Genomic DNA, 25,594 nt, shown 5'->3' with positions numbered 1-25,594 from the left:
TTCGAAGCGATTTCTGTGTTTCATCGTCAATGTGAAGGTAGAAGAAATACATTGAAAATGCAGTGGTTTATCAGGAACTAATACTGGTCTCACAGGGAATGCTCAAAGCACCGACAAAAAGAAGAGTCTCTATTCTTGTACTTCAGGCGGCATTGTGCCTTTTGTATTTAACTCCGATGCGATTTCTGTGTATCATCGTCAATGTGAAGGTCCAAGGAATACATTGAACCAGCACTTAAGGCGGCATTGTGCCTTTTGTATTTAATACCGATGCGATTTCTGTGTTGCATCGTCAATGTCAAGGTCCAAGGAATACATTGAACTTGCAGTGGTGTATCGGAAACTAATACTGGTCTCACAGGGAATGCTCAAAACACCGACTGTAAGAAGATTTTCTATTCTTGTACTTAAGGCGGCATTGTGCCGTTTGTATTTAATTCCGATGCGATTTCTGTGTTTCATCGTCAATGTGAAGGTCCAAGGAATACATTGAACCTGCAGTGGTGTATCAGATATTAATACTGGTCTCACAGGGAATGCTCAAAGCACCGACAGTAGGAAGAGTCTCTATTCTTGTACTTAAGGTGGCATTGCGACTTTTGTAATTAATTCCGATGCGATTTCTGTGTTTCATCGTCAATGAGAAGGTCCATGCAATACATTGAACCTGCAGTGGTGTATCAGAAAGTAATACTGGTCTCACAGGGAATGCTCAAAGCACCGACTGTAAGAAGGGTCTCTATTCTTGTACTTAAGGCGGCATTGGGCTTTTTATATTTAATTCCGATGCGATTTCTGTGTTTCATCGTCAATGTGAAGGTCCAAGGAATACATTGTTCCTGCAGTGGTGTATCAGAAACTAATACTGGTCTCACAGGGAATGCTCATGGCACCGACTGTAAAAAGAGTCTCTATTCTTGTACTTAAGACAGCATTGTGCCTTTTGTATTTAATTCCGATGCGATTACTGTGTTTCATCGTCAATGTGAAGGTCCAAGGAATACAATGAACCTGCAGTGGTGTATCAGAAACTAATACTGGTCTCACAGGGAAAGCTCAAAGCACCGACTGTAAGAAGAGTCTCTATTCTTGTACTTAAGGCGGCATTGCGCCTTTTGTATTTCATTACGATGCGATTTCTGTGTTTCATTGTCAATGTGAAGGTCCAAGGAATACATTGAACCTGCAGTGGTGTATCGGAAACTATAACTGGTCTCACAGGGAATGCTCAAAGCATCGACTGTAAGAAGAGTCTCTATTATTGTACTTAAGGCGGCATTGCGCCTTTTGTATTTAATTCAGATGCGATTTCTGTGTTTCATCGTCAATGTGAATGTCCAAGGAATAAATTGAACACGCAGTGGTGTATCGGAAACTAATACTGGTCTCACAGGGAATGCTCAAAGCACCGACTGTAAGAAGAGTCTCTATTCTTGTACTTAAGGCGGCATTGCGCCTTTTGTATTTAATTCCGATGCGATTTCTGTCTTTCATCGTCAATGTGAAGGTCCAAGGAATACATTGAACCTGCAGTGGTGTATCGGAAACTAATACTGGTCTCAAAGGGAATGCTCAAAGCACCGACTGTTAGAAGAGTCTCTATTCTTGTACTTAAGACGGCATAGTGCCTTTTGAATTTAATTCCGATGCGATTTCTGTGTTTCATCGTCAATGTGAAGGTCCATGGAATACATTAACCGTACAGTGTTGTATCGGAAAGTAATACTGGTCTCACAGGGAATGCTCAAAACACCGACGGTAAGAAGATTTTCTATTCTTGTACTTAAGGCGGCATTGTGCCGTTTGTATTTAATTCCGATGCGATTTCTGTGTTTCATCGTCAATGTGAAGGTCCAAGGAATACATTGAACCTGCAGTGGTGTATCAGAAACTAATACTGGTCTCACAGGGAATGCTTAAAGCACCGACTGTAAGAAGAGCCTCTTTTCTTGTACTTAAGGCGGCATTGCGCCTTTTGTATTTAATTCCGATGCGATTTCTGTGTTTCATCGTCAATGTGAAGGTCCAAGGAATCCAATGAACCTGCAGTTGTGTATCGGAAACTAATACTGGTCTCACAGGGAATGCTCAAAGCACCGACTGTAAGAAGAGCCTCTATTCTTGTACTTAAGGCGGCATTGCGCCTTTTGTATTTAATTCCGATGCAATTTCTGTGTTTCATCGTCAATGTGAAAGTCCAAGGAATTCATTGATCCTGCAGTCGTGTATCGGAAACTAATACTGGTCTCACAGGGATTGCTCAAAACACCGACTGTAAGAAGAGTCTCTATTCTTGTACTTAAGGCGGCATTGCGCCTTTTGTATCTAATTCCGATTCGATTTCTGTGTTTCATCGTCAATGTGAAGGTCCAAGGAATACATTGTACCTGCAGTGGTGTATCGGAAACTAATACTGGTCTCACAGGGAATGGTCAAAACACCGACTGTAAGAACAGTCGATATTCTTGTACTTATGACGTCATTGTGCCTTGTGTATTTAATTGCGAAGCGATTTCTGTGTTTCATCGTCAATGTGAAGGTAGAAGGAATACATTGAAAATGCTGTGGTGTATCAGGAACTAATACTGGTCTCACAGGGAATGCTCAAAGCACCGACAAAAAGAAGAGTCTCTATTCTTGTACTTCAGGCGGCATTGTGCCTTTTGTATTTCATTCCGATGCGATTTCTGTGTTTCATCGTCAATGTGAAGGTCCAAGGAATACATTGAACCAGCACTTAAGGCGGCATTGTGCCTTTTGTATTTAACTCCGATGCGATTTCTATGTTTCATCGTCAATGTGAAGGTCCAAGGAATATATTGAACCTGCAGTGGTGTATCAGAAACTAATACTGGTCTCACAGGGAATGCTCAAAGCATCGACTGTAAGAAGAGTCTCTATTCTTGTACTTAAGGCGGCATTGCGCCTTTTGTATTTCATTCCGATGCGATTTCTGTGTTTCATCGTCAATGTGAAGGTCCAAGGAATACATTTAACCTGCAGTGGTGTATCGGAAACTAATACTGGTCTCACAGGGAATGCTCAAAGTTCCGACAGTAAGAGGAATCTTTATTTTTGTACTTAAGGCGGCATTGTGCCTTTTGTATTTAACTCCGATGCGATTTCGTGTTTCACAGTCAATGTGAAGGTCCAAGGAATACATTGAACCTGCAGTGATGTACCAGAAACTAATACTGGTCTCACAGGGAATGCTCAAAGCATCGACAGTAGGAAGAGTCTCTATTCTTGTACTTAAAGTAGCATTGCGCCTTTTGTAATTAATTCCGATGCGATTTCTGTGTTTCATCGTCAATGTGAAGGTCCAAGGAATACATTGAACCTGCAGTGGGGTATCGGAAGCTAATACTGGTCTCACAGGGAATGCTCAAAGCACCGACTGTACGAAGAGTCTCTATTCTTGTACTTAAGGCGGCATTGTGCCTTTTGTATTTAATACCGATGCGATTTCTGTGTTGCATCGTCAATGTCAAGGTCCAAGGAATACATTGAACTTGCAGTGGTGTATCGGAAACTAATACTGGTCTCACAGGGAATGCTCAAAACACCGACTGTAAGAAGATTTTCTATTCTTGTACTTAAGGCGGCATTGTGCCGTTTGTATTTAATTCCGATGCGATTTCTGTGTTTCATCGTCAATGTGAAGGTCCAAGGAATACATTGAACCTGCAGTGGTGTATCAGAAATTAATACTGGTCTCACAGGGAATGCTCAAAGCACCGACAGTAGGAAGAGTCTCTATTCTTGTACTTAAGGTGGCATTGCGACTTTTGTAATTAATTCCGATGCGATTTCTGTGTTTCATCGTCAGTGAGAAGGTCCATGCAATACATTGAACCTGCAGTGGTGTATCAGAAAGTAATACTGGTCTCACAGGGAATGCTCAAAGCACCGACTATAAGAAGAGGCTCTATTCTTGTACTTAAGGCGGCATTGGGCTTTTTATATTTAATTCCGATGCGATTTCTGTGTTTCAACGTCAATGTGAAGGTCCAAGGAATACATTGAACCTGCAGTGGTGTATCAGAAACTAATACTGGTCTCACAGGGAATGCTCAAAGCACCGACTGTAAGAAGAGTCTCTATTCTTGTACTTAAGGCGGCATTGCGCCTTTTGTATTTCATTACGATGCGATTTCTGTGTTTCATTGTCAATGTTAAGGTCCAAGGAATACATTGAACCTGCAGTGGTGTATCGGAAACTATTACTGGTCTCACAGGGAATGCTCAAAGCATCGACTGTAAGAAGAGTCTCTATTATTGTACTTAAGGCGGCATTGCGCCTTTTGTATTTAATTCAGATGCGATTTCTGTGTTTCATCGTCAATGTGAATGTCCAAGGAATAAATTGAACACGCAGTGGTGTATCGGAAACTAATACTGGTCTCACTGGGAATGCTCAAAGCACCGACTGTAAGAAGAGTCTCTATTCTTGTACTTATGACGGCTTTGTGCCTTTTGGATTTAATTCCGATGCGATTTCTGTGTTTCATCGTCAATGTGAAGGTCCAAGGAATACATTGTACCTGCAGTGGTGTATCGGAAACTAATACTGGTCTCACAGGGAATGCTCAAAACACCGACTGTAAGAACAGTCGCTATTCTTGTACTTATGACGTCATTGTGCCTTGTGTATTTAATTTCGAAGCGATTTCTGTGTTTCATCGTCAATGTGAAGGTAGAAGATATACATTGAAAATGCAGTGGTTTATCAGGAACTAATACTGGTCTCACAGGGAATGCTCAAAGCACAGACAAAAAGAAGAGTCTCTATTCTTGTACTTCAGGCGGCATTGTGCCTTTTGTATTTAACTCCGATGCGATTTCTATGTTTCATCGTCAATGTGAAGGTCCAAGGAATACATTGAACCTGCAGCGGTGTATCAGAAACTAATACTGGTCTTACAGGGAATGCTCAAAGCATCGACTGTAAGAGGAGTCTCTATTCTTGTACTTAAGGCGGCATTGCGCCTTTTGTATTTCATTCCGATGCGATTTCTGTGTTTCATCGTCAATGTGAAGGTCCAAGGAATACATTGAACCTGCAGTGGTGTATCGGAAACTAATACTGGTCTCACAGGGAATGCTCAAAACACCGACTGTAAGAAGATTTTCTATTCTTGTACTTAAGGCGGCATTGTGCCGTTTGTATTTAATCCCGATGCGATTTCTGTGTTTCATCGTCAATGTGAAGGTCCAAGGAATACATTGAACCTGCAGTGGTGTATCAGAAATTAATACTGGTCTCACAGGGAATGCTCAAAGCACCGACAGTAGGAAGAGTCTCTATTCTTGTACTTAAGGTGGCATTGCGACTTTTGTATTTAATTCCGATGCGATTTCTGTGTTTCATCGTCAATGAGAAGGTCCATGCAATACATTGAACCTGCAGTGGTGTATCAGAAAGTAATACTGGTCTCACAGGGAATGCTCAAAGCACCGACTGTAAGAAGAGTCTCTATTCTTGTACTTAACTCGGCATTGGGCTTTTTATATTTAATTCCGATGCGATTTCTGTGTTTCATCGTCAATGTGAAGGTCCAAGGAATACATTGATCCTCAGTGGTGTATCAGAAACTAATACTGGTCTCACAGGGAATGCTCATGGCACCGACTGTAAAAAGAGTCTCTATTCTTGTACTTAAGACAGCATTGTGCCTTTTGTATTTAATTCCGATGCGATTACTGCGTTTCATCGTCAATGTGAAGGTCCAAGGAATACAATGAACCTGCAGTGGTGTATCAGAAACTAATACTGGTCTCACAGGGAATGCTCAAAGCACCGACTGTAAGAAGAGTCTCTATTCTTGTACTTAAGGCGGCATTGCGCCTTTTGTATTTCATTACGATGCGATTTCTGTGTTTCATTGTCAATGTGAAGGTCCAAGGAATACATTGAACCTGCAGTGGTGTATCGGAAACTATTACTGGTCTCACAGGGAAAGCTCAAAGCATCGACTGTATGAAGAGTCTCTATTATTGTACTTAAGGCGGCATTGCGCCTTTTGTATTTAATTCAGATGCGATTTCTGTGTTTCATCGTCAATGTGAAGGTCCAAGGAATAAATTGAACACGCAGTGGTGTATCGGAAACTAATACTGGTCTCACTGGGAATGCTCAAAGCACCGACTGTAAGAAGAGTCTCTATTCCTGTACTTGTGACGGCTTTGTGCTTTTTGGATTTAATTCCGATGCGATTTCTGTGTTTCATCATCAATGTAAAGGTCCAAGGAATACATTGAACCTGCAGTGGTGTATCAGAAAGTAATACTGGTCTCACAGGGTATGCTCAAAGCACCGACTGTAAGAAGAGTCTCTATTCTTGTATTTAAAGCGGCATTCTGCCTTTTGTATTTAACTCCGATGCGATATCTGTGTTTCATCGTCAATGTGAAGGTCCAAGGAATACATTGAACCTGCAGTGGTGTATCGGAAACTAATACTGGTCTCACTGGGAATGCTCATGGCACCGACTGTAAAAAGAGCCTCTATTCTTGTACTTAATACAGCATTGTGCCTTTTGCATTTAATTCCGATGCGATTTCTGTGTTTCATCGTCAATGTGAAGGTCCAAGGAATACAATGAACCTGCAGTGGTGTATCAGAAACTAATACTGGTCTCACAGGGATTGCTCAAAGCACCGACTGTAAGAAGAGTCTCTATTCTTGTACTTAAGGCGGCATTGCGCCTTTTGTATTTAATTCCGATGCGATTTCTGTCTTTCATCGTCAATGTGAAGGTCCAAGGAATACATTGAACCTGCAGTGGTGTATCGGAAACTAATACTGGTCTCAAAGGGAATGCTCAAAGCACCGACTGTAAGAAGAGTCTCTATTCTTGTACTTAAGACGGCATAGTGCCTTTTGAATTTAATTCCGATGCGATTTCTGTGCTTCATCGTCAATGTGAAGGTCCATGGAATACATTAAACGTACAGTGTTGTATCGGAAACTAATACTGGTGTCACAGGGAATGCTCAAAACACCGACTGTAAGAAGATTTTCTATTCTTGTACTTAAGGCGGCATTGTGCCGTTTGTATTTAATTCCGATGCGATTTCTGTGTTTCATCGTCAATGTGAAGGTCCAAGGAATACATTAAACCTGCAGTGGTGTATCAGAAATTAATACTGGTCTCACAGGGAATGCTTAAAGCACCGACATTAAGAAGAGCCTCTTTTCTTGTACTTAAGGCGGCATTGCGCCTTTTGTATTTAATTCCGATGCGATTTCTGTGTTTCATCGTCAATGTGAAGGTCAAGGAATACAATGAACCTGCAGTTGTGTATCGGAAACTAATACTGGTCTCACAGGGAATGCTCAAAGCACCGACTGTAAAAAGAGTCTCTATTCTTGTACTTAAGGCGGCATTGCGAGTTTTGTATTTAACTCCGATGCGATTTCTGTGTATCATCGTCAATGTGAAGGTCCAAGGAATACATTGAACCAGCACTTAAGGCGGCATTGTGCCTTTTGTATTTAACTCCGATGCGATTTCTATGTTTCATCGTCAATGTGAAGGTCCAAGGAATATATTGAACCTGCAGTGGTGTATCAGAAACTAATACTGGTCTCACAGGGAATGCTCAAAGCATCGACTGTAAGAAAAGTCTCTATTCTTGTACTTAAGGCGGCATTGCGCCTTTTGTATTTCATTCCGATGCGATTTCTGTGTTTCATCGTCAATGTGAAGGTCCAAGGAATACATTGAACCTGCAGTGGTGTATCGGAAACTAATACTGGTCTCACAGGGAATGCTCAAAGTACCGACAGTAAGAAGAATCTTTATTTTTGTACTTAAGGCGGCATTGTGCCTTTTGTATTTAACTCCGATGCGATTTCGTGTTTCATAGTCAATGTGAAGGTCCAAGGAATACATTGAACCTGCAGTGATGTACCAGATACTAATACTGGTCTCACAGGGAATGCTCAAAGCATCGACAGTAGGAAGAGTCTCTATTCTTGTACTTAAGGTGGCATTGCGACTTTTGTAATTAATTCCGATGCGATTTCTGTGTTTCATCGTCAATGAGAAGGTCCATGCAATACACTGAACCTGCAGTGGTGTATCAGAAAGTAATACTGGTCTCAGAGGGAATGCTCAAAGCACCGACTGTAAGAAGAGTCTCTATTCTTGTACTTAAGGCGGCATTGGGCTTTTTATATTTAATTCCGATGCGATTTCTGTGTTTCATCGTCAATGTGAAGGTCCAAGGAATACATTGTTCCTGCAGTGGTGTATCAGAAACTAATACTGGTCTCACAGGGAATGCTCATGGCACCGACTGTAAAAAGAGTCTCTATTCTTGTACTTAAGACAGCATTGTGCCTTTTGTATTTAATTCCGATGCGATTACTGTGTTTCATCGTCAATGTGAAGGTCCAAGGAATACAATGAACCTGCAGTGGTGTATCAGAAACTAATACTGGTCTCACAGGGAATGCTCAAAGCACCGACTGTATGAAGAGTCTCTATTCTTGTGCTTAAGGCGGCATTGCGCCTTTTGTATTTCATTACGATGCGATTTCTATGTTTCATTGTCAATGTGAAGGTCCAAGGAATACATTGAACCTGCAGTGGTGTATCGGAAACTATTACTGGTCTCACAGGGAATGCCCAAAGCATCGACTGTAAGAAGAGTCTCTATTATTGTACTTAAGGCGGCATTGCGCCTTTTGTATTTAATTCAGATGCGATTTCTGTGTTTCATCGTCAATGTGAATGTCCAAGGAATAAATTGAACACGCAGTGGTGTATCGGAAACTAATACTGGTCTCACTGGGAATGCTCAAAGCACCGACTGTAAGAAGAGTCTCTATTCTTGTACTTATGACGGCTTTGTGCCTTTTGGATTTAATTCCGATGCGATTTCTGTGTTTCATCATCAATGTGAAGGTCCAAGGAATACATTGAACCTGCAGTGGTGTATCAGAGAGTAATACTGGTCTCACAGGGTATGCTCAAAGCACCGACTGTAAGAAGAGTCTCTATTCTTGTACTTAAGGCGGCATTGCGCATTTTGTATTTAATTCCGATGAGATTTCTGTGTTTCATCGTCAATGGGAAGGTCCAAGCAATACATTGAACCTGCAGTGGTGTATCAGAAACTAATACTGGTCTCACAGGGAATGCTCATGGCACCGACTGTAAAAAGAGCCTCTATTCTTGTACTTAATACAGCATTGTGCCTTTTGCATTTAATTCCGATGCGATTTCTGTGTTTCATCGTCAATGTAAAGGTCCAAGGAATACATTGAACCTGCAGTGGTGTATCAGAAACTAATACTGGTCTCACAGGGATTGCTCAAAGCACCGACTGTAAGAAGAGTCTCTATTCTTGTACTTAAGGCGGCATTGCGCCTTTTGTATTTAATTCCGATGCGATTTCTGTCATTCATCGTCAATGTGAAGGTCGAAGGAATACATTGAACCTGCAGTGGTGTATCGGAAACTAATACTGGTCTCAAAGGGAATGCTCAAAGCACCGACTGTAAGAAGAGTCTCTATTCTTGTACTTAAGACGGCATAGTGCCTTTTGAATTTAATTCCGATGCGATTTCTGTGTTTCATCGTCAATGTGAAGGTCCATGGAATACATTAAACGTACAGTGTTGTATCGGAAACTAATACTGGTGTCACAGGGAATGCTCAAAACACCGACTGTAAGAAGATTTTCTATTCTTGTACTTAAGGCGGCATTGTGCCGTTTGTATTTAATTCCGATGCGATTTCTGTGTTTCATCGTCAATGTGAAGGTCCAAGGAATACATTGAACCTGCAGTGGTGTATCAGAAACTAATACTGGTCTCACAGGGAATGCTTAAAGCACCGACATTAAGAAGAGCCTCTTTTCTTGTACTTAAGGCGGCATTGCGCCTTTTGTATTTAATTCCGATGCGATTTCTGTGTTTCATCGTCAATGTGAAGGTCCAAGGAATACAATGAACCTGCAGTTATGTATCGGAAACTAATACTGGTCTCACAGGGAATGCTCAAAGCACCGACTGTAAGAAGAGTCTCTATTCTTGTACTTAAGGCGGCATTGCGAGTTTTGTATTTAATTCGGATGCAATTTTTGTGTTTCATCGTCAATGTGAAGGTCCAAGGAATATACTGAACCTGGAGTGGTGTATCAGAAACTAATACTGGTCTCACAGGGATTGCTCAAAACACCGACTGTAAGAAGAGTCTCTATTCTTGTACTTAAGGCGGCATTGCGCCTTTTGTATCTAATTCCGATTCGATTTCTGTGTTTCATCGTCAATGTGAACGTCCAAGGAATACATTGTACCTGCAGTGGTGTATCGGAAACTAATACTGGTCTCACAGGGAATGCTCAAAACACCGACTGTAAGAACAGTCGCTATTCTTGTACTTATGACGTCATTGTGCCTTGTGTATTTAATTTCGAAGCGATTTCTGTGTTTCATCGTCAATGTGAAGGTAGAAGGAATACATTGAAAATGCAGTGGTGTATCAGGAAGTAATACTGGTCTCACAGGGAATGCTCAAAGCATCGACAAAAAGAAGAGTCTCTATTCTTGTACTTCAGGCGGCATTGTGCCTTTTGTATTTAACTCCGATGCGATTTCTGTGTATCATCGTTAATGTGAAGGTCCAAGGAATACATTGAACCAGCACTTAAGGCGGCATTGTGCCTTTTGTATTTAACTCCGATGCAATTTCTATGTTTCATCGTCAATGTGAAGGTCCAAGGAATATACTGAACCTGGAGTGGTGTATCAGAAACTAATACTGGTCTCACAGGGATTGCTCAAAGCACCGACTGTAAGAAGAGTCTCTATTCTTGTACCTAAGGCGGCATTGCGCCTTTTGTATTTAATTCCGATGCGATTTCTGTCTTTCATCGTCAATGTGAAGGTCCAAGGAATACATTGAACCTGCAGTGGTGTATCGGAAACTAATACTGGTCTCAAAGGGAATGCTCAAAGCACCGACTGTAAGAAGAGTCTCTATTCTTGTACTTAAGACGGCATAGTGCCTTTTGAATTTAATTCCGATGCGATTTCTGTGTTTCATCGTCAATGTGAAGGTCCATGGAATACATTAAACGTACAGTGTTGTATCGGAAACTAATACTGGTGTCACAGGGAATGCTCAAAACACCGACTGTAAGAAGATTTTCTATTCTTGTACTTAAGGCGGCATTGTGCCGTTTGTATTTAATTCCGATGCGATTTCTGTGTTTCATCGTCAATGTGAAGGTCCAAGGAATACATTGAACCTGCAGTGGTGTATCAGAAACTAATACTGGTCTCACAGGGAATGCTTAAAGCACCGACATTAAGAAGAGCCTCTTTTCTTGTACTTAAGGCGGCATTGCGCCTTTTGTATTTAATTCCGATGCGATTTCTGTGTTTCATCGTCAATGTGAAGGTCAAGGAATACAATGAACCTGCAGTTGTGTATCGGAAACTAATACTGGTCTCACAGGGAATGCTCAAAGCACCGACTGTAAAAAGAGTCTCTATTCTTGTACTTAAGGCGGCATTGCGAGTTTTGTATTTAACTCCGATGCGATTTCTGTGTATCATCGTCAATGTGAAGGTCCAAGGAATACATTGAACCAGCACTTAAGGCGGCATTGTGCCTTTTGTATCTAACTCCGATGCGATTTCTATGTTTCATCGTCAATGTGAAGGTCCAAGGAATATATTGAACCTGCAGTGGTGTATCAGAAACTAATACTGGTCTCACAGGGAATGCTCAAAGCATCGACTGTAAGAAAAGTCTCTATTCTTGTACTTAAGGCGGCATTGCGCCTTTTGTATTTCATTCCGATGCGATTTCTGTGTTTCATCGTCAATGTGAAGGTCCAAGGAATACATTGAACCTGCAGTGGTGTATCGGAAACTAATACTGGTCTCACAGGGAATGCTCAAAGTACCGACAGTAAGAAGAATCTTTATTTTTGTACTTAAGGCGGCATTGTGCCTTTTGTATTTAACTCCGATGCGATTTCGTGTTTCATAGTCAATGTGAAGGTCCAAGGAATACATTGAACCTGCAGTGATGTACCAGAAACTAATACTGGTCTCACAGGGAATGCTCAAAGCATCGACAGTAGGAAGAGTCTCTATTCTTGTACTTAAGGTGGCATTGCGACTTTTGTAATTAATTCCGATGCGATTTCTGTGTTTCATCGTCAATGAGAAGGTCCATGCAATACACTGAACCTGCAGTGGTGTATCAGAAAGTAATACTGGTCTCAGAGGGAATGCTCAAAGCACCGACTGTAAGAAGAGTCTCTATTCTTGTACTTAAGGCGGCATTGGGCTTTTTATATTTAATTCCGATGCGATTTCTGTGTTTCATCGTCAATGTGAAGGTCCAAGGAATACATTGTTCCTGCAGTGGTGTATCAGAAACTAATACTGGTCTCACAGGGAATGCTCATGGCACCGACTGTAAAAAGAGTCTCTATTCTTGTACTTAAGACAGCATTGTGCCTTTTGTATTTAATTCCGATGCGATTACTGTGTTTCATCGTCAATGTGAAGGTCCAAGGAATACAATGAACCTGCAGTGGTGTATCAGAAACTAATACTGGTCTCACAGGGAATGCTCAAAGCACCGACTGTATGAAGAGTCTCTATTCTTGTGCTTAAGGCGGCATTGCGCCTTTTGTATTTCATTACGATGCGATTTCTATGTTTCATTGTCAATGTGAAGGTCCAAGGAATACATTGAACCTGCAGTGGTGTATCGGAAACTATTACTGGTCTCACAGGGAATGCTCAAAGCATCGACTGTAAGAAGAGTCTCTATTATTGTACTTAAGGCGGCATTGCGCCTTTTGTATTTAACTCCGATGCGATTTCGTGTTTCATAGTCAATGTGAAGGTCCAAGGAATACATTGAACCTGCAGTGATGTACCAGAAACTAATACTGGTCTCACAGGGAATGCTCAAAGCATCGACAGTAGGAAGAGTCTCTATTCTTGTACTTAAGGTGGCATTGCGACTTTTGTAATTAATTCCGATGCGATTTCTGTGTTTCATCGTCAATGAGAAGGTCCATGCAATACACTGAACCTGCAGTGGTGTATCAGAAAGTAATACTGGTCTCAGAGGGAATGCTCAAAGCACCGACTGTAAGAAGAGTCTCTATTCTTGTACTTAAGGCGGCATTGGGCTTTTTATATTTAATTCCGATGCGATTTCTGTGTTTCATCGTCAATGTGAAGGTCCAAGGAATACATTGTTCCTGCAGTGGTGTATCAGAAACTAATACTGGTCTCACAGGGAATGCTCATGGCACCGACTGTAAAAAGAGTCTCTATTCTTGTACTTAAGACAGCATTGTGCCTTTTGTATTTAATTCCGATGCGATTACTGTGTTTCATCGTCAATGTGAAGGTCCAAGGAATACAATGAACCTGCAGTGGTGTATCAGAAACTAATACTGGTCTCACAGGGAATGCTCAAAGCACCGACTGTATGAAGAGTCTCTATTCTTGTGCTTAAGGCGGCATTGCGCCTTTTGTATTTCATTACGATGCGATTTCTATGTTTCATTGTCAATGTGAAGGTCCAAGGAATACATTGAACCTGCAGTGGTGTATCGGAAACTATTACTGGTCTCACAGGGAATGCTCAAAGCATCGACTGTAAGAAGAGTCTCTATTATTGTACTTAAGGCGGCATTGCGCCTTTTGTATTTAATTCAGATGCGATTTCTGTGTTTCATCGTCAATGTGAATGTCCAAGGAATAAATTGAACACGCAGTGGTGTATCGGAAACTAATACTGGTCTCACTGGGAATGCTCAAAGCACCGACTGTAAGAAGAGTCTCTATTCTTGTACTTATGACGGCTTTGTGCCTTTTGGATTTAATTCCGATGCGATTTCTGTGTTTCATCATCAATGTGAAGGTCCAAGGAATACATTGAACCTGCAGTGGTGTATCAGAAAGTAATACTGGTCTCACAGGGTATGCTCAAAGCACCGACTGTAAGAAGAGTCTCTATTCTTGTACTTAAGGCGGCATTGCGCATTTTGTATTTAATTCCGATGAGATTTCTGTGTTTCATCGTCAATGGGAAGGTCCAAGCAATACATTGAACCTGCAGTGGTGTATCAGAAACTAATACTGGTCTCACAGGGAATGCTCATGGCACCGACTGTAAAAAGAGCCTCTATTCTTGTACTTAATACAGCATTGTGCCTTTTGCATTTAATTCCGATGCGATTTCTGTGTTTCATCGTCAATGTAAAGGTCCAAGGAATACATTGAACCTGCAGTGGTGTATCAGAAACTAATACTGGTCTCACAGGGATTGCTCAAAGCACCGACTGTAAGAAGAGTCTCTATTCTTGTACTTAAGGCGGCATTGCGCCTTTTGTATTTAATTCCGATGCGATTTCTGTCTTTCATCGTCAATGTGAAGGTCGAAGGAATACATTGAACCTGCAGTGGTGTATCGGAAACTAATACTGGTCTCAAAGGGAATGCTCAAAGCACCGACTGTAAGAAGAGTCTCTATTCTTGTACTTAAGACGGCATAGTGCCTTTTGAATTTAATTCCGATGCGATTTCTGTGTTTCATCGTCAATGTGAAGGTCCATGGAATACATTAAACGTACAGTGTTGTATCGGAAACTAATACTGGTGTCACAGGGAATGCTCAAAACACCGACTGTAAGAAGATTTTCTATTCTTGTACTTAAGGCGGCATTGTGCCGTTTGTATTTAATTCCGATGCGATTTCTGTGTTTCATCGTCAATGTGAAGGTCCAAGGAATACATTGAACCTGCAGTGGTGTATCAGAAACTTATACTGGTCTCACAGGGAATGCTTAAAGCACCGACATTAAGAAGAGCCTCTTTTCTTGTACTTAAGGCGGCATTGCGCCTTTTGTATTTAATTCCGATGCGATTTCTGTGTTTCATCGTCAATGTGAAGGTCCAAGGAATACAATGAACCTGCAGTTGTGTATCGGAAACTAATACTGGTCTCACAGGGAATGCTCAAAGCACCGACTGTAAGAAGAGTCTCTATTCTTGTACTTAAGGCGGCATTGCGAGTTTTGTATTTAATTCGGATGCAATTTCTGTGTTTCATCGTCAATGTGAAGGTCCAAGGAATTCATTGAACCTGCAGTCGTGTATCGGAAACTAATACTGGTCTCACAGGGATTGCTCAAAACACCGACTGTAAGAAGAGTCTCTATTCTTGTACTTAAGGCGGCATTGCGCCTTTTGTATCTAATTCCGATTCGATTTCTGTGTTTCATCGTCAATGTGAAGGTCCAAGGAATACATTGTACCTGCAGTGGTGTATCGGAAACTAATACTGGTCTCACAGGGAATGCTCAAAACACCGACTGTAAGAACAGTCGCTATTCTTGTACTTATGACGTCATTGTGCCTTGTGTATTTAATTTCGAAGCGATTTCTGTGTTTCATCGTCAATGTGAAGGTAGAAGGAATACATTGAAAATGCAGTGGTGTATCAGGAAGTAATACTGGTCTCACAGGGAATGCTCAAAGCACCGACAAAAAGAAGAGTCTCTATTCTTGTGCTTAAGGCGGCATTGCGCCTTTTGTATTTCATTACGATGCGATTTCTGTGTTTCATTGTCAATGTGAAGGTCCAAGGAATACATTGAACCTGCAGTGGTGTATCGGAAACTATTACTGGTCTCACAGGGAATGCTCAAAGCATCGACTGTAAGAAGAGTCTCTATTATTGTACTTAAGGCGGCATTGCGCCTTTTGTATTTAATTCAGATGCGATTTCTGTGTTTCATCGTCAATGTGAATGTCCAAGGAATAAATTGAACACGCAGTGGTGTATCGGAAACTAATACTGGTCTCACTGGGAACGCTCAAAGCACCGACTGTAAGAAGAGTCTCTATTCTTGTACTTATGACGGCTTTGTGCCTTTTGGATTTAATTCCGATGCGATTTCTGTGTTTCATCATCAATGTGAAGGTCCAAGGAATACATTGAACCTGCAGTGGTGTATCAGAAAGTAATACTGGTCTCACAGGGTATGCTCAAAGCACCGACTGTAAGAAGAGTCTCTATTCTTGTACTTAAGGCGGCATTGCGCCTTTTGTATTTAATTCCGATGAGATTTCTGTGTTTCATCGTCAATGGGAAGGTCCAAGCAATACATTGAACCTGCAGTGGTGTATCAGAAACTAATACTGGTCTCACAGGGAATGCTCATGGCACCGACTGTAAAAAGAGCCTCTATTCTTGTACTTAATACAGCATTGTGCCTTTTGCATTTAATTCCGAAGCGATTTCTGTGTTTCATCGTCAATGTGAAGGTCCAAGGAATACAATGAACCTGCAGTGGTGTATCGGAAACTAATACTGGTCTCAAAGGGAATGCTCAAAGCACCGACTGTAAGAAGAGTCTCTATTCTTGTACTTAAGACGGCATAGTGCCTTTTGAATTTAATTCCGATGCGATTTCTGTGTTTCATCGTCAATGTGAAGGCCCATGGAATACATTAAACGTACAGTGTTGTATCGGAAACTAATACTGGTGTCACAGGGAATGCTCAAAACACCGACTGTAAGAAGATTTTCTATTCTTGTACTTAAGGCGGCATTGTGCCGTTTGTATTTAATTCCGATGCGATTTCTGTGTTTCATCGTCAATGTAAAGGTCCAAGGAATACATTGAACCTGCAGTGGTGTATCAGAAACTAATACTGGTCTCACAGGGAATGCTTAAAGCACCGACATTAAGAAGAGCCTCTTTTCTTGTACTTAAGGCGGCATTGCGCCTTTTGTATTTAATTCCGATGCGATTTCTGTGTTTCATCGTCAATGTGAAGGTCCAAGGAATACAATGAACCTGCAGTTGTGTATCGGAAACTAATACTGGTCTCACAGGGAATGCTCAAAACACCGACTGTAAGAACAGTCGCTATTCTTGTACTTATGACGTCATTGTGCCCTGTGTATTTAATTTCGAAGCGATTTCTGTGTTTCATCGTCAATGTGAAGGTAGAAGGAATACATTGAAAATGCAGTGGTGTATCAGGAACTAATACTGGTCTCACAGGGAATGCTCAAAGCACCGACAAAAAGAAGAGTCTCTATTCTTGTACTTCAGGCGGCATTGTGCCTTTTGTATTTAACTCCGATGCGATTTCTGTGTATCATCGTCAATGTGAAGGTCCAAGGAATACATTGAACCAGCACTTAAGGCGGCATTGTGCCTTTTGTATTTAACTCCGATGCGATTTCTATGTTTCATCGTCAATGTGAAGGTCCAAGGAATATATTGAACCTGCAGTGGTGTATCAGAAACTAATACTGGTCTCACAGGGAATGCTCAAAGCATCGACTGTAAGAAAAGTCTCTATTCTTGTACTTAAGGCGGCATTGCGCCTTTTGTATTTCATTCCGATGCGATTTCTGTGTTTCATCGTCAATGTGAAGGTCCAAGGAATACATTGAACCTGCAGTGGTGTATCGGAAACTAATACTGGTCTCACAGGGAATGCTCAAAGTACCGACAGTAAGAAGAATCTTTATTTTTGTACTTAAGGCGGCATTGTGCCTTTTGTATTTAACTCCGATGCGATTTCGTGTTTCATAGTCAATGTGAAGGTCCAAGGAATACATTGAACCTGCAGTGATGTACCAGAAACTAATACTGGTCTCACAGGGAATGCTCAAAGCATCGACAGTAGGAAGAGTCTCTATTCTTGTACTTAAAGTAGCACTGCGCCTTTTGTAATTAATTCCGATGCGATTTCTGTGTTTCATCGTCAATGTGAAGGTCCAAGGAATACATTGAACCTGCAGCGGTGTATCAGAAATTAATACTGGTCTCACAGGAAATGCTCAAAGCGCCGACAGTAGGAAGAGTCTCTATTCTTGTACTTAAGGTGGCATTGCGACTTTTGTAATTAATTCCGATGCGATTTCTGTGTTTCATCGTCAATGAGAAGGTCCATGCAATACATTGAACCTGCAATGGTGTATCAGAAAGTAATACTGGTCTCACAGGGAATGCTCAAAGCACCGACTGTAAGAAGAGTCTCTATTCTTGTACTTAAGGCGGCATTGGGCTTTTTATATTTAATTCCGATGCGATTTCTGTGTTTCATCGTCAATGTGAAGGTCCAAGGAATACATTGTTCCTGCAGTGGTGTATCAGAAACTAATACTGGTCTCACAGGGAATGCTCATGGCACCGACTGTAAAAAGAGTCTCTATTCTTGTACTTAAGACAGCATTGTGCCTTTTGTATTTAATTCCGATGCGATTACTGTGTTTCATCGTCAATGTGAAGGTCCAAGGAATACAATGAACCTGTAGTGGTGTATCAGAAACTAATACTGGTCTCACAGGGAATGCTCAAAGCACCGACTGTATGAAGAGTCTCTATTCTTGTGCTTAAGGCGGCATTGCGCCTTTTGTATTTCATTACGATGCGATTTCTGTGTTTCATTGTCAATGTGAAGGTCCAAGGAATACATTGAACCTGCAGTGGTGTATCGGAAACTATTACTGGTCTCACAGGGAATGCTCAAAGCATCGACTGTAAGAAGAGTCTCTATTATTGTACTTAAGGCGGCATTGCGCCTTTTGTATTTAATTCAGATGCGATTTCTGTGTTTCATCGTCAATGTGAATGTCCAAGGAATAAATTGAACACGCAGTGGTGTATCGGAAACTAATACTGGTCTCACTGGGAATGCTCAAAGCACCGACTGTAAGAAGAGTCTCTATTCTTGTACTTATGACGGCTTTGTGCCTTTTGGATTTAATTCCGATGCGATTTCTGTGTTTCATCATCAATGTGAAGGACCAAGGAATACATTGAACCTGCAGTGGTGTATCAGAAAGTAATACTGGTCTCACAGGGTATGCTCAAAGCACCGACTGTAAGAAGAGTCTCTATTCTTGTACTTAAGGCGGCATTGCGCCTTTTGTATTTAATTCCGATGAGATTTCTGTGTTTCATCGTCAATGGGAAGGTCCAAGCAATACATTGAACCTGCAGTGGTGTATCAGAAACTAATACTGGTCTCACAGGGAATGCTCATGGCACCGACTTTAAAAAGAGTCTCTATTCTTGTACTTAAGACAGCATTGTGCCTTTTGTATTTAATTCCGATGCGATTTCTGTGTTTCATCGTCAATGTGAAGGTCCAAGGAATACAATGAACCTGCAGTGGTGTATCAGAAACTAATACTGGTCTCACAGGGAATGCTCAAAGCACCGACTGTAAGAAGAGTCTCTTTTCTTGTACTTCAGGCGGCATTGCGCCTTTTGTATTTAATTACGATGCGATTTCTGTGTTTCATCGTCAATGTGAAGGTCCAAGGAACACATTGAACCTGCAGTGGTGTATCGGAAACTAATACTGGTCTCACAGGGAATGCTCAAAGCATCGACTGTAAGAAGAGTCCCTATTATTGTACTTAAGGCGGCATTGCGCCTTTTGTATTTAATTCCGATGCGATTACTGTGTTTTATCGTCAATGTGAAGGTCCAAGGAATACATTGAACCTGCAGTGGTGTATGGGAACCTAATACTGGTGTCACAGGGAATGCTCATAGCACCGACAGTAAGAAGAGTCTCAATTCTTGTACTTAAGGCGGCATTGCGGCTTTTGTATTTAGCTCCGATGTGATTTCTGTGTTTCATCGTCAATGTGAAGGTCCAAGGAATACATTGAACCTGCAGTGGTGTATCGGAAACTAATACTGGTCTCACAGGGAATGCTCAAAGCACCGACTGTAAGAAGAGTCTCTATTCTTGTACTTAAAGCGGCATTGTGCCTTTTGTATTTTACTCCGATGCGATATCTGTGTTTCATCGTCAATGTGAAGGTCCAAGGAATACATTGAACCTACAGTGGTGTATCAGAAACTAATACTGGTCTCACAGGGAATGCTCAAAGCACCGACTGTAAGAAGAGTCTCTATTATTGTACTTAAGGCGGCATTGCGACTTTTGTATTTAATTCAGATGCGATTTCTGTGTTTCATCGTCAATGTGAATGTCCAAGGAATACATTGATGCTGCAGTGGTGTATCGAAAACTAATACTGGTCTCACTGGGAATGCTCATGGCACCGACTGTAAAAAGAGCCTCTATTCTTGTACTTAAGACAGCATTGTGCCTTTTGCATTTAATTCCGATGCGATTTCTGTGTTTCATCGTCAATGTGAAGGTCCAAGGAATACAATGAACCTGCAGTGGTTTATCAGAAACTAATACTGGTCTCACAGGGAATGCTCAAAGCACCGACTGTAAGAAGAGTCTCTATTCTTGTACTTAAGACGGCATAGTGCCTTTTGAATTTAATTTCGATGCGATTTCTGTGTTTCATCGTCAATGTGAAGGTCCATGGAATACATTAAACGTACAGTGTTTAAATCGGAAACTAATACTGGTCTCAGAGGGAATGCTCAAAACACCGACTGCAAGAAGATTTTCTATTCTTGTACTTAAGGCGGCATTGTGCCGCTTGTATTTAATTCCGATGCCATTTCTGTGTTTCATCGTCAATGTGAAGGTCCAAGGAATACAATGAACCTGCAGTTGTGTATCGGAAACTAATACTGGTCTCACAGGGAATGCTCAAAGCACCGACTGTAAGAAGAGTCTCTATTCTTGTCATTAAGGCGACATTGCGCCTTTTGTATTTAATTCCGATGCAATTTCTGTGTTTCATCGTCAATGTGAAGGTCCAAGGAATTCATTGAACCTGCAGTCGTGTATCGGAAACTAATACTGGTCTCACAGGGATTGCTCAAAACACCGACTGTAAGAAGAGTCTCTATTCTTGTACTTAAGGCGGCATTGCGACTTTTGTATCTAATTCCGATTCGATTTCTGTGTTTTATCGTCAATGTGAAGGTCCAAGGAATACATTGTACCTGCAGTGGTGTATCGGAAACTAAGACTGGTCTCACAGGGAATGCTCAAAACACCGACTGTAAGAAGAGTCGCTATTCTTGTACTTATGACGTCAGTGTATCTTGTGTATTTAATTTCGAAGCGATTTCTGTGTTTCATCGTCAATGTGAAGGTAGAAGGAATACATTGAACCTGCAGTGGTGTATCAGAAACTAATACTGGTCTCACAGGAAATGCTCAAAGCACCGACAGTAAGAAGAGTCTCTATTCTTGTACTTCAGGCGGCATTGTGCCATTTGTATTTAACTCCGATGCGATTTCTGTGTATCGTCGTCAATGTGAAGGTCCAAGGAATACATTGAACCAGCACTTAAGGCGGCATTGTGTCTTTTGTATTAAACTCCGATGCGATTTCTATGTTTCATCGTCAATGTGAAGGTCCAAGGAATACATTGAACCTGCAGTGGTGTATCAGAAACTAATACTGGTCTCACAGGGAATGCTCAAAGCATCGACAGTAGGAAAAGTCTCTATTCTTGTACTTAAAGTGGCATTGCGCCTTTTGTAATTAATTCCGATGCGATTTCTGTGTTTCATCGTCAATGTGAAGGTCCAAGGAATACATTGAACCTGCAGTTGTGTATCGGAAACTAATACTGGTCTCACAGGGAATGCTCAAAGCACCGACTGTAAGAAGAGTCTCTATTCTTGTCATTAAGGCGGCATTGCGCCTTTTGTATTTAATTCCGACGCAATTTCTGTGTTTCATCGTCAATGTGAAGGTCCAAGGAATTCATTGAACCTGCAGTCGTGTATCGGAAACTAATACTGGTCTCACAGGGATTGCTCAAAACACCGACTGTAAGAAGAGTCTCTATTCTTGTACTTAAGGCGGCATTGCGACTTTTGTATCTAATTCCGATTCGATTTCTGTGTATCATCGTCAATGTGAAGGTCCAAGGAATACATTGAACCAGCACTTAAGGCGGCATTGTGCCTTTTGTATTAAACTCCGATGCGATTTCTATGTTTCATCGTCAATGTGAAGGTCCAAGGAATACATTGAACCTGCAGTGGTGTATCAGAAAGTAATACTGGTCTCACAGGGTATGCTCAAAGCACCGACTGTAAGAAGAGTCTCTATTCTTGTACTTAAGGCGGCATTGCGCCTTTTGTATTTAATTCCGATGCGATTTCTGTGTTTCATCGTCAATGGGAAGGTCCAAGGAATAAATTGAACACGCAGTGGTGAATCGGAAACTAATACTGGTCTCACTGGGAATGCTCAAAGCAGCGACTGTAAGCAGAGTCTCTATTCTTGTACTTATGACGGCTTTGTGCATTTTGGATTTAATTCCGATGCGATTTCTGTGTTTCATCATCAATGTGAAGGTCCAAGGAATACATTGAACCTGCAGTGGTGTATCAGAAAGTAATACTGGTCTCACAGGGTATGCTCAAAGCACCGACTGTAAGAAGAGTCTCTATTCTTGTACTTAAGGCGGCATTGCGCCTTTTGTATTTAATTCCGATGCGATTTCTGTGTTTCATCGTCAATGGGAAGGTCCAAGCAATACATTGAACCTGCAGTGGTGTATCAGAAACTAAAACTGGTCTCACAGGGAATGCTCAAAGCACCGACTGTAAGAAGAGTCTCTATTCTTGTACTTATGACGGCTTTGTGCCTTTTGGATTTAATTCCGATGCGATTTCTGTGTTTCATCATCAATGTGAAGGTCCAGGGAATACATTGAACCTGCAGTGGTGTATCAGAAACTAATACTGGTCTCACAGGGAATGCTCAAAGCACCGACTGTAAGAAGAGTCTCTATTCTTGTACTTAAGGCGGCATAGCACCTTTTGTATCTAATTCCGATTCGATTTCTGTGTATCATCGTCAATGTGAAGGTCCAAGGAATACATTGAACCTGCAGTGGTGTATCAGAAACTAATACTGGTCTCACAGGGAATGCTCAAAGCACCGACTGTAAGAAGAGTCTCTATTCTTGTACTTAAGGCGGCATAGCACCTTTTGTATTTCATTACGATGCGATATCTGTGTTTCATCGTTAAGGTGTAGGTCCAAGGAATACATTGAACCTGCAGTGGTGTATCGGAAACTATAACTGTCCTCACAGGGAATGCTCAAAGCATCGACTGTAAGAAGAGTCTCTATAATTGTACTTAAGGCGACATTGCGCCTTTTGTATTTAATTCAGATGCTATTTCTGTGTTTCATCGTCAATGTGAATGTCCAAGGAATAAATTGAACACGCAGTGGTGAATCGGAAACTAATACTGGTCTCACTGGGAATGCTCAAAGCAGCGACTGTAAGCAGAGTCTCTATTCTTGTACTTATGACGGCTTTGTGCCTTTTGGATTTAATTCCGATGCGATTTCTGTGTTTCATCATCAATGTGAAAGTCCAGGGAATACATTGAACCTGCAGTGGTGTATCAGAAAGTAATACTGGTCTCACAGGGTATGCTCAAAGCACCGACTGTAAGAAGAGTCTCTATTCTTGTACTTAAGGCGGCATTGCGCCTTTTGTATTTAATTCCGATGCGATTTCTGTGTTTCATCGTCAATGGGAAGGTCCAAGCAATACATTGAACCTGCAGTGGTGTATCAGAAACTAAAACTGGTCTCACAGGGAATGCTCAAAGCACCGACTGTAAGAAGAGTCTCTATTCTTGTACTTAAGGCGGCATTGGGTTTTTTATATTTAATTCCGATGCGATTTCTGTGTTTCATCGTCAATGTGAAGGTCCAAGGAATACAATGAACCTGCAGTGGGATATGAGAAACTAATACTGGTCTCACAGGGAATGCTCAAAGCACCGACTGTAAGAAGAGTCTCTATTCTTGTCATTAAGGCGGCATTGCGCCTTTTGTATTTAATTCCGATGCAATTTCTGTGTTTCATCGTCAATGTGAAGGTCCTTGGAATTCATTGAACCTGCAGTCGTGTATCGGAAACTAATACTGGTCTCACAGGGATTGCTCAAAACACCGACTGTAAGAAGAGTCTCTATTCTTGTACTTAAGGCGGCATTGCGACTTTTGTATCTAATTCCGACTCGATTTCTGTGTATCATCGTCAATGTGAAGGTCCAAGGAATACATTGAACCAGCACTTAAAGCGGCATTGTGCCTTTTGTATTAAACTCCGATGCGATTTCTATGTTTCATCGTCAATGAGAAGGTCCGAGCAATACATTGAACCTGCAGTGGTGTATCAGAAACTAATACTGGTCTCACAGGGAATGCTCATGGCACCGACTGTAAAAAGAGTCTCTATTCTTGTACTTAAGACAGCATTGTGCCTTTTGTATTTAATTCCGATGTGATTACTGTGTTTCATCGTCAATGTGAAGGTCCAAGGAATACAATGAACCTGCAGTGGTGTATCAGAAACTAATACTGGTCTCACAGGGAATGCTCAAAGCACCGACTGTAAGAAGAGTCTCTATTCTTGTACTTAAGGCGGCATAGCACGTTTTGTATTTCATTACGATGCGATTTCTGTGTTTCATCGTTAATGTGTAGGTCCAAGGAATACATTGAACCTGCAGTGGTGTATCGGAAACTATTACTGTTCTCACAGGGAATGCTCAAAGCATCGACTGTAAGAAGAGTCTCTATTATTGTACTTAAGGCGACATTGCGCCTTTTGTATTTAATTCAGATGCGATTTCTGTGTTTCATCGTCAATGTGAATGTCCAAGGAATAAATTGAACACGCAGTGGTGAATCGGAAACTAATACTGGTCTCACTGGGAATGCTCAAAGCAGCGACTGTAAGCAGAGTCTCTATTCTTGTACTTAAGGCGGCATTGCGCCTTTTGTATTTAATTCCGATGCGATTTCTGTGTTTCATCGTCAATGGGAAAGTCCAAGCAATACATCGAACCGGCAGTGGTGTATCAGAAACTAAAACTGGTCTCACAGGGAATGCTCTAAGCACCGACTGTAAGAAGAGTCTCTATTCTTGTACTTAAGGCGGCATTGGGTTTTTTATATTTAATTCCGATGCGATTTCTGTGTTTCATCGTCAATGTGAAGGTCCAAGGAATACAATGAACCTGCAGTGGTGTATCAGAAACTAATACTGGTCTCACAGGGAATGCTCAAAGCACCGACTGTAAGAAGAGTCTCTATTCTTGTACTTAAGGCTGCATAGCACCTTTTGTATTACATTACGATGCGATACCTGTGTTTCATCGTTAAGGTGTAGGTCCAAGGAATACATTGAACCTGCAGTGGTGTATCGGAAACTATAACTGTTCTCACAGGGAATGCTCAAAGCATCGACTGTAAGAAGAGTCTCTATTATTGTACTTAAGGCGACATTGCGCCTTTTGTATTTAATTCAGATGCGATTTCTGTGTTTCATCGTCAATGTGAATGTCCAAGGAATAAATTGAACACGCAGTGGTGAATCGGAAACTAATACTGGTCTCACTGGGAATGCTCAAAGCAGCGACTGTAAGCAGAGTCTCTATTCTTGTACTTATGACGGCTTTGTGCCTTTTGGATTTAATTCCGATGCGATTTCTGTGTTTCATCATCAATGTGAAGGTCCAGGGAATACATTGAACCTGCAGTGGTGTATCAGAAAGTAATACTGGTCTCACAGGGTATGCTCAAAGCACCGACTGTAAGAAGAGTCTCTATTCTTGTACTTAAGGCGGCATTGCGCC

Source organism: Schistocerca americana, unplaced genomic scaffold (genome assembly GCF_021461395.2).
Source record: "Schistocerca americana isolate TAMUIC-IGC-003095 unplaced genomic scaffold, iqSchAmer2.1 HiC_scaffold_13, whole genome shotgun sequence".
NCBI lineage: Eukaryota > Metazoa > Arthropoda > Insecta > Orthoptera > Acrididae > Schistocerca > Schistocerca americana.
Note: the sequence above shows the minus strand (reverse complement) of the source record.